This window comes from Lactuca sativa, chromosome 4 (genome assembly GCF_002870075.4).
Source record: "Lactuca sativa cultivar Salinas chromosome 4, Lsat_Salinas_v11, whole genome shotgun sequence".
Lineage (NCBI taxonomy): Eukaryota > Viridiplantae > Streptophyta > Magnoliopsida > Asterales > Asteraceae > Lactuca > Lactuca sativa.
In genome coordinates, this window is record NC_056626.2 from 291,549,904 (window position 1) to 291,560,509 (window position 10,606).

A 10,606-nucleotide genomic window follows, 5' to 3' on the forward strand; every position below is an offset into this window, starting at 1 on the left:
ATATCAGTAATTTTCTACACCTTCTTGTCCACCAAAATATGTTTTTAAGGGAACCACAACTTTGGCCTCACAACAATCAGGATTTACAAGTGTGACACCTATAGGATCAACAGGAGCAATAGGATACTCGGGCTTCCTTTAACTCCATCTACTCGTACATGTGTATAAAGAGGCTCCACACAATTAACACAATTACAATTTTAACTTGGAATAAATTACAAGTTTGGTCCTTATGATTTGATTTCGTTTTTTGTTATGTCTAAAAGTGAATATTACTGCAATTTTGGTCCTTGGTCCAATGGTCCACTTACTAGATTTTGAACCAAAAATGTGGATGAGTTTATTGAGGGTTATTCATGGAAATGAAATATTGAAAGCTGCTGTTTACTTACTAGTTTTTGGTCCTTGCAGAATTGCCCCTCCAACGAAGGTAACGACATAGAAGTCTATCTTCATTTCTGATGACAAGATCCAACATTAAAATTCTCCAAAGGGCAGCTGCTATCTTTTCTGCAGCTTCTTGGGTTTTAAATGCACTTGAGCTTTCTAATAGAGGACATCCATGCACATAACTGTGAAATGTGTAAAAGGGTAAATCGTAATGTTTATTTACAAGAATTTTTAAGGGCACATTGCTAGAAATAGCAACATTTCATTACCAATAATAGCACTATGTAACAAATTTTGATGTGTTCGTTCTTCATAGCAACATCAGTGAAAATAATATGGTCTAAATTACAACTTTCAAACTATAATGTCTTAATTAAAAGTACAAGGTTATAAATGGGTATAGTTTAATATAATAAGAGGTTTAAAAATGACATACAGGAATGAAGTCTCATTTCACCAGCAGCTGGGAACCTGAGAAGCCAAAGGGCACTATTGGGAACACGCTTTAAAATATTGCACCTGAAACAAACAAACAACAAACATTATGTCAATGTTACTATAATATATAATGTGTGTCAACAAAAATTGAGATTATATCTTTAATGTTACCAAGTGATAAAAATTTCAGGATCCATCTTGTAAAGCTGATTAAAACAAGCAAATATGAACTTGTTTTCAGGTAATCCGTAAGCTGAACGCTTGAGCTGGCAGTTTACATCCATCACATCAAGGTTTTTCTGCACCCAACCATTAACAAAAAAGAGCAGATGTTACTTTAAAAAATCTAACAAATTAGAATTTAGGAGATTATGTAGAGTATGAAAAATCTAGTCAATTACAACAATAGCAAATTAATCAAACTTCATTTACACCTTTACCTGCTTGTAATCATTCATAAAGAGAGATAAAAAGAAAATATGAGGAAACCGAGTTTGGGAGACAAAATGTAAGATACCAATCAATTTTAACATTTAAGCATCTAGTAAAAATGAGATTTAAAAAAAATAAAAAAAATAAAAAGAGATAAAAAGAATGTAACATCCACATAATTCCCCTGTTTGTTCAATCATCAATCAACTCTTTTTATCACACCGAAATGCAAAAATAACAACCTTTCCAACATCCTTAAGTGCATTTCCCTAGTGAAAAGTATATTGTCAAAAACATGAACACACAAAAAATTGATTATAGAAGAGAATGAAAAACTCACAAGATTATTATATGCCCCCAAAAATCCAGCATCACGAGCTATAGCCTGCTTATAATGGTTAATTGCCATCTCCAAGTTACCTTGCTCATAATATATGCTAGTCAAATTCCTTGAACAATGTAAAAGTCAACTTAGTAAAATTCAAATAGTTGGTTCATGTAAAAGATAGAAACAAAACATGATACTATTACTATTACTAACCAAAAGCCATGGCATAGTCTGGTTTAGATTGAAGAGCATGCTAATAACATACAATAGCTTCTGTAGCCATTCCCAAAGCCTATAAAATGCAAAGAAAAAACAATTTTAGAAAGAAAAAAAATCTCCTTGTGTTAATATCTACCAAGAATTATCAGAAAAACAATGGAGTATTCACCTTGTATACATTTCCCAAGTTTAAATAGGCATCAGAAAATGTTGGCTTAAGTTTGACTGCCTCCTGCAATAAACAAGATCCACAATGAGAGTAAATTCATCTGAATAATACAAGACATATATAGAGAGACAAAACTTAAGTCCACTTTTGCCCCTAGAGCATTGTATTGTAAGCCACTGAAGTTCAAATGACAAAGTGGGAAAGTGATCAGGAACTGTCTGAGACTAATTAACACCAGACACATAATAGTTAGAAAAATCATTACCAAACAGGACCTTCAACACTTCTTGGAAAGTCAAAACTATGCATTATTTAGAGGAAGGGGATGCATGACATGTTCATGTAAGTGTCAATGGAACAAAGGGAAATGTGATAACTAAACATATGCATCAAGTTTTCTTACTTCTCTGAACCAATCCTTGAGCTTTCATCAAGTTCCCAAGGTTGCTGTGAGCATCAACCTACATAAATATATACCAAATATATATATATATATATATATATATATATATATATATATATATATATATATATATATATATATATATAAAATTAGAAACCAAATAAGCAATAAATCATAAAATAAAGATGACTAGAGTTCATAACAAGACCAAACGGCTAAAAATGGAACATTGTCAAAACCTTGATTTGTCTTCTGAGTATATTTTCATCCTTAATAAACATTCTTTTCCTGTCATCCCAGTCACATACACACTAGGAAAATAAAAGTGTTAAATAATGTGATAATATCCATGGATTTCATCATATAATATCGCCTCCAGATCATAACACTTACCCTGTTTGCGAAAGCCACCTCCAGTTGTTGATTAATTGATGATCTTATGTATGCCTCTACAAATAAGACGTATCTTCACCAACAAACATCTCCGAGAAACTAGAAGTGGAAAGCGACCATACAGGCATAACACCCCCATCTCTTTCCCTCGAACTTGAACTCAAACTGTTGGAAGAATTCGCCGGCAAATCATCCGAAATTCTCCATGCCCTCGTGATATCAATCGGTGGTTGCATATTACCCGTTCTCACCGTTTGACCATCTCCATTTCCATCTCCATCTGCACCTTGATTAATCGGAACTTCCACCCTGCTGTCTTCCCTAAAATTTCCAATTTTTGAAGACGATTCCTCTTCCCCTCCCCTAAACAACGATGTCATCATACTCGAAACCATTTGGTCTTCGTAATGACAGATCGTGGTGGTCGTAGGGTTTGTCCTCAGCGTATTCTCGTCCATCTCCATCTCCATATATTGAGGGAAAGCATTCAGAGCAGTTTACGACAAGTCTCCAAGCCCTTCTTCTATCCCGTTTTCCAGAATCCCTCGAGAAGACGCTTCATGCTGCCACATTTGAGTAAGCGCTTCTTCTAATCGGGCTTTTGCCTCATATATTTTCACAATCGGGTGAGGGTAGTTGGATCCGAGCTCGATTCCGATGGCTTGAAGGACGTATTCCGGTGTTATGAAGCAGAGGTTGTTGGTTCCTGGAATCAGCAAAAGTCAGGAATTCGTGATGGGGAAGAGATTTGGTGATGGTGTGAGTTTGCTGTGGGAGAAAAGAGGAGTGATTAGTATATTAGGGTTTTTTTTTGGGTATTTGACTAAGAGAGACGAACGGTGGAAAAAAGGGAATAACATGGCGGGCCTTTCAAAGTTTTGGGAATTTCATTTCCCCAAAAAAAGAGACTCGCGTTTCATTAAAAAAAATATAAAGCGACATACTTAGAGGATGCACATCTAATGTTATGTGCCCTCTGTGTTTTTTGTTCAATGTGACACTTATTTTAGGGCGCGTAGAAATGTGTGCCGTAAATTCTTCAAATTTTTGAACAACTGACATTATTTTTAGGTTACACACTATTGCGTATTATAAACCAGCGCGTGTCATTGTTCGCACGTCATAAAAGGCTATTTTTCTAGTAGTGACGTGGTCACCATCTCTATTCCACTAGTTGACTAGAACATCAATATCATCCAAACTTCTTATCATTTCGTCTTATATCAACTATTTCATCTACCCAGGCTCTACCCAACATATTTGTAGATATAAATTACATATATAGTTTTAATCATTTAAAAACTTGTATGAAACATTCATTCAGCATCCGTCTCAAGTAAACAAACAATATATAAACACATAGCATGTATTTCATAGCAAATACTTCATATCTATGTGTTAGAAGAAAGTAACTACACACTCACTTGATCAGATAATGATCGGGTAGCACTATGACTCTAAGAGTAGTATTTCTTCGGTGAAACCGGGAGATCTTCACAAAAACCGGGCTTTTCGTGGACAGAGTTTTCGGCTCGAGAACTCTATTTATTGGAATCTTCGGGGGCTTCGGGAGTTGCTTCGGGTCTTGGGATGATTCCGGGCCTTCGGGAGTATACCTTGCACGTAAAACGATGAAATAAGGGAGAGAGAGAAGAAATGGGCAACCAAATTGGGCTACCCAAATGATCTATTTATAAGGTTGGAGTCTGGCCGCGAACGCGGTGCGTTCCCTCAACGAACGCAGGGCGTTCCCCGAATGTAGTGCGTTCCCTCAACGAATGCAAGGCGTTCCCACATGTGTCATTTCTTACAAAATTTGGATGCGACAGGTGACGGGACTGACTCTGATGCTCCGATCGCAGTGTGTTCCCTGATGGAACGCATGATGTTCCCCTTCAGCTAGCCTGGAAGTTTTGCCTCAATCTTTGAACTTCTGTAACTTTCACATACGAGCTCTGTTTTTGACATTTTTTTATATCCACGTATAGGTGAGATTATGTTCTATAACTATCGTTTAGACTCCATTGGCTAATTTTGAGTTTATTTTTATTATGTTATTTTTAACTGGCCGGGACTAGAAAAGTCCGTTAAAAATCCATAACTTCTTCATCTGACGTCCGTTTTCACATGTCTTTCTTCCATTGCACTACTATTGATGAGATCTTCGATTCTCGTTTAGATTGTTTCGGCCAAATATCACTCGATCTCTATTTCGAGATTTGGGCTGCATACTGCTAAGTTGAAACTTCGGAAATTCATAACTTCCTCATACGAAGTCAGATTTTGACGTTGTTTTTATGCACGCTCTCGGTTTAACGTATTCTATGACTTTTATTTAGATCGCTAAGGCTAAATATCGCTCTAACGTAAATTCACTTTTTACGCCGCGCTGTGTCGTGTTGGCTCTGTCGCGAAACTTCGACAGATCATAACTTCATCTTTATAGCTCGGATTTCGGCATTCTTCATATATACGGAACCATTGTCACGACCACTACAACTTAGTTAAGATTATTCATTCTAAACAATCTTTTATCAAAAAGTCACTTTTGATGCTTATCGTCTCTAAATTGACTAGCCCCGATCTACGGGCGTTATAGATAATATGGTGTGCATGGCCTTTAGCTTTTGGAACCTCCTCTTTTTTGGTTAAAGTACTCATCGGTTGTTGAATGGAAGCTTGACTTCCCACCATCTGGCTAAAAAGAGTAGGGCAAAAACGGTTTTTGTGGCCATTAGCACCACAAGCATAGCATATAACATTCTTCCTTGGGCAAACGGGCTTCACATGACCCTTTCCTCCGCATCCATAGAAAATCATTGGTCCTTTTCTGTCCTTCATTGAACCTGGTGATTCTTTCCAAATTTTCGACACGATGGTGACTATAGAGAAAAAGATTGTGACCTACCGCGGTCACAAAAGGTATTATGAGATTGTACTTGTCTGCTAGAATTTGATCGAGCTGATCGAGCTGATGGAATAAAGAAAACAGAGATAGTTTGATCAACATGTGGATGCTTCGGAACAGAAAGAGTGGCACCACATATTTCTAAGTCATGATCATGCTTTCGTACATACTCAACAATTTTGTCGAATGATAGAATATTTTGATTAATTATTAATTCACAGATTTCATACTGTAATCCTTCCATGAATAACTAAATTTTCATTGTCTTCATAACAGGAAGCATCTCTAACTAATGGTTGCTCGATCCTTTAATGAAGATCATTATATTTCTATTGACTACCTTGACCATCTCCTTCTTCAATTCTCTGACTTAAATTTCATTACTAAACGAGATATGGTTCTTTGAACCAATGAATTCACTTCGCAGATTTATTTTGATCAGATTCGATTCTTTATGACCACTAAAGTCTGAACAAATATCGTCTTCTTGGTCATCATCGAATCGAAGGTAATGACGGAAACAAACAAAACAATATCAACTACGAGTACCTTAGTAACCTTGTGACTTTTCCTGATTCAAGCGTGAGTCCTATGCTTCCGGTAGTATAGGCCTCTACTACCATTCACACCTACTCATTCTCGTTCTAAGAATTGTCTCACAGTCCCCAGGTCACCATACCAAGAGTTTTACAAAGGAACTTATCACACATGAATGTGTTCAAACAAGAACATACGACAATTTCTCCTAGACTCAACTGGGGATTTCACATTTCTATCAAACATATCTTGGATTTCTTATACTCGCCTTCTAGAATCCTTTTCATGCATATGCTAGATTTAGCGTATTCTAATACTTTTTCATAGGTCGATAGAAATTTTACTTCCAATTCTTCATATAAATTCTTTCTCGGGTAGTGTCTACTCTACAAGAGACACTATACCCAAATTTACTCTAGCAGCATGGAGACAAACGGTCTCCAACTACCTGCATCATCTTCTAACTCATTCAAACCATCATGCACATTTTTTTGTTTCATTATCCTTTCATGACATCATCATTTCTGTATATGAGTAAGTTTTCTTCTGATGTTTGTATCTTTTAAGTATACTTCATAGGAGTCTATCCTAAGAAGTCCGCATTATAGCTGCATCTCAACTTGTTCTACTACCTTCGACTCGGTTCTCTGTCATTTCTAACAACAACATCTCTTCTCATGAAATAATATGGGTATATATCTTCTTCTTTTAATTTTTCTAAATCTTAAACAACATTAATTTCGATACTGTCGAAGTATTTATCATCATCTTTGGTTGTTCCGATTCTATAAGCAATCACCGCTTCAATCTGGATAGCGGTGGAATAACTTCATGGATTACACCAAAACATTCATTTCGTCCAAATGTGTTTCAAACGTACATCATTCTTCTAAAGGTGTTATTATCTCATCAATTATTCTTTGAATGCACAATACCACTCTATAGGTATTAATACACTATTTACGATATCACTTGATAAATATTATTTTATGATATCCCTCGATCGTTTATTGATAAAACTATTGATGTAACTATCATAAGTCTCTTTATCACTTCGAAAAAAAATTCTTATCAGTTATAACACGGAAATTTTAGAATCTGAAATACATAAAATTTACTCTTCCAGATCAAGGTCGGAAACAGACCTTAAACTTTCTCAAGTAATAGCAATATAAGCAAGCAACCAAAGGCATGCTATATTCATTTATCATTTAGCACATATTAGAATATAAGGCATATCTCCTCTAATATTCTAGTGATTGTGTCCATTTAGGTATTCAACCTAAAGTATACTAGATACATATCGTATCATCATCCCTTCTCAATCCATGTTTAAGTCTAGAAATTCTCAAAATTCCTAGTTCACTCAAACTAATTTTCTGAAAATTTTCAAGTAACTTAATATTTTAGAATACTAGGGTTTGTCACTACCCAATACCCCACTTAAATCTTTTCTATGGTTTGTATCCATATACTTACAAATGACTCCGATCATATATTGAACGCTAGACAGTTTAAGTCTAAATACCAATCCGTGATATTTAGTTCACTTAAACTAGTGCTTTGATACCATGATTGAAAGACCCAAACTTTCACACTAAAGACATTGTTACTCCAAAACATGCTACATGCATATTCACAAACAATATTTTACATTGATAGTTTAATTACAAAAGACTGCATACAAACCGACTAAGTTTTAGTATATTACATAATTTCCTAGGAATTTATACACTAAATACAAAAGTAATAATATTATCTATTCTACATCTTCTAACAGTACATAACTATATTGGACGCATATCACCTACAATAATCATACACTGAGAGGGATAAGCGGTGACACTTAGTGAGTTCAAAAATAGATACAATATAACGTTATGCCATATATATACCAATATAACAGAAGCAAAGAGGAACAAAGAACAACAAAGGCATATGTGAATCATGTGACAAACTTTCCATATCAATCAATGATTTGGTTCAAAGATATATAATCAATGATACATAGAAATTTCGATACTTGATATACATCAATAAAGCTTCGGCCTAAACGGGACAGAAGACATACACTTTCTAATTAAACATTTTGGTAGATTTCAGGCTTTCAGCCCTGTCTAACCTTCTGCCAATGCCATAGAATAGAAGTCATTCTCTTACGAGACATGCTCTACATGACTAGAGGCAACATACCAGTACAACCGTGAATCTAAATGCTTTCACTGATCACATGGTCAAAGTTATAGCTTTGCTACCATAAATAGCAGAAATAATAACAACATAAAAGCACATAGCACATATAACACATAACATACAATTCTTCCCATATATTGAACTCATCGTGCTGTAACCGAATGTTGCGATAGAATTATGAATTCTGATGAAATTACACCATCCTGAGGCCTCTAAAACCTTCAATTATACCCCTGGAATTCATATTTCAGATTTCATAAGCAATTACTCCACTAATCTCAAGTTATGTTGTTTTCAATTTAGAGATTTTAGTTTTTGTTCTTTGTATAGCTGTCACTTGCAGATCTATTTTACCCTTTTTAAAAATCAAAATCACTAACAAATTCTAAATATTAACAAAATAGACTACTATATCTCTCCAATTCCACTGACCTCATATTTTTATGATTTATCTATAATTTACTATGAATTTTACAACACAACATCCCAAAGTTGTAAAAGTGTCCCAAAGATGTCAAAATTCAGCCTTACTGCTATGAACATATAGCTGTTTTTGCCAATCTTATGTCCGGAATTAGATTTTGGTTTTAAAACAAAAAAAGTAAACATTCTCAACTTTCAAGGGATATAGAGCACATATCCATATGATTTTTCTACAATTTTTGGTGATTTTTACAAAAACAAGACTATTATACCCTTTATGATTTCATTTTACCCTTTACATGATCAAACCTCATGATCAATATCACTAAGTTCTTGTTTTACAATGATAATACTGAATATTTGAGTAATTCAAGCTAATTCAAGTATAAACCATGAGCTCTATTACTAATTTTCACTAATTACTCTTAAAACGTGATTAATTCTCAAGTTTACATGTAGTTACTTGATTTCCATTTAAGATTCTAGGTTAATAACATAAACTCATGCCTAATTTCATGAAATAAGTGGTAAACACACTTTGGTCAAACCCTAATCTCTTAATAACTCACTAATTACAAGGGTTAATCCAAAAATTAAGAGTTCATACCTTGATTACTAGACTTGATACTTCAAGAACACTCAAGAGTAATCATGTGTGTGAAAATCTCCCATACGGATGGTGAGGAACTGAAAATGGCAGAAAAATGACCCAAAATCGTGTTTTAATTGGTAAAAATCCGAGTTGGGTCGAGTTTGACCCAGTTTGGGTACCCATTTTACCCCTAAACACTAAAACTTGCATAACTTTTCGCTCGGAACTCCGTTTTTGATGAGGTTTTCGCCTATACGTTTCTAACGAGATAATTTACAACTTCCAATAAAAATATCCCAGAAAAGATCTTCTATAAAAATCAGTTTTACATATTTCCAACTTAGATGTTATACTTTCGTTAATTCCGATAGTTGACTTTTTGATCGGAATCACATAAGACATCCCCATCACTTCCAATACCTTCCAAATGATTCTAAACTTTGTTTAACTTCAAATCTTATAAAACTATTTCGTTATAACTCGACGCTTTAAACCATATCGAAAAATAGTGTTTATAAAACATATAATTTTATTTTTAACTACCTACTTTAAACGTTTAAAACCACATAATATCTAATAATATTCATTTTTAAACCAACATGCATATGAAACATAATAATTGAACAAGTTTAGTCAAGTGTATGTTACAATTATTGAATTTAGTTGATTTTCATTTTCTTAGTTGTTATTTGCTTAGTTGAGTATTAGTTAAGTACTTAAGTCTGTTGTCGTGCAAAACTAGAGAAAATTCTTTCTTTCTATTAATTGTTTTATTTAGATAATATTAGCATTTATGTTAATTGTTTACCATTCCCTGTGTTCGATAACCTACTTGCTTGAACTATATTACTAATCGATAGGTACACTGCCTTCCGTACGTTTATTTTGTGTCTAAGTTATTAGGATTAAAACTGGTGCATTTCACACACATCAAGTTTTTGGCGTCGTTGCCGGGGAATGATTCTAAATAGTTAATTTTATTTGCTAATTGTTATCGTTTTTATTTTATTTGTTTATCAAACTTTTTTATATAGTTTAATTTTTATTTTTAATTTTATTATGTTTTTCCAAATCTCAATGCTTTTGATGCTTTTCTTGAGGAAGTAGTATAGAAAATAGAGCAAGAAGATAAGGAGTATGACTCATATGAAGATTTGATGAAATTAGGAAGATGTTTAGAT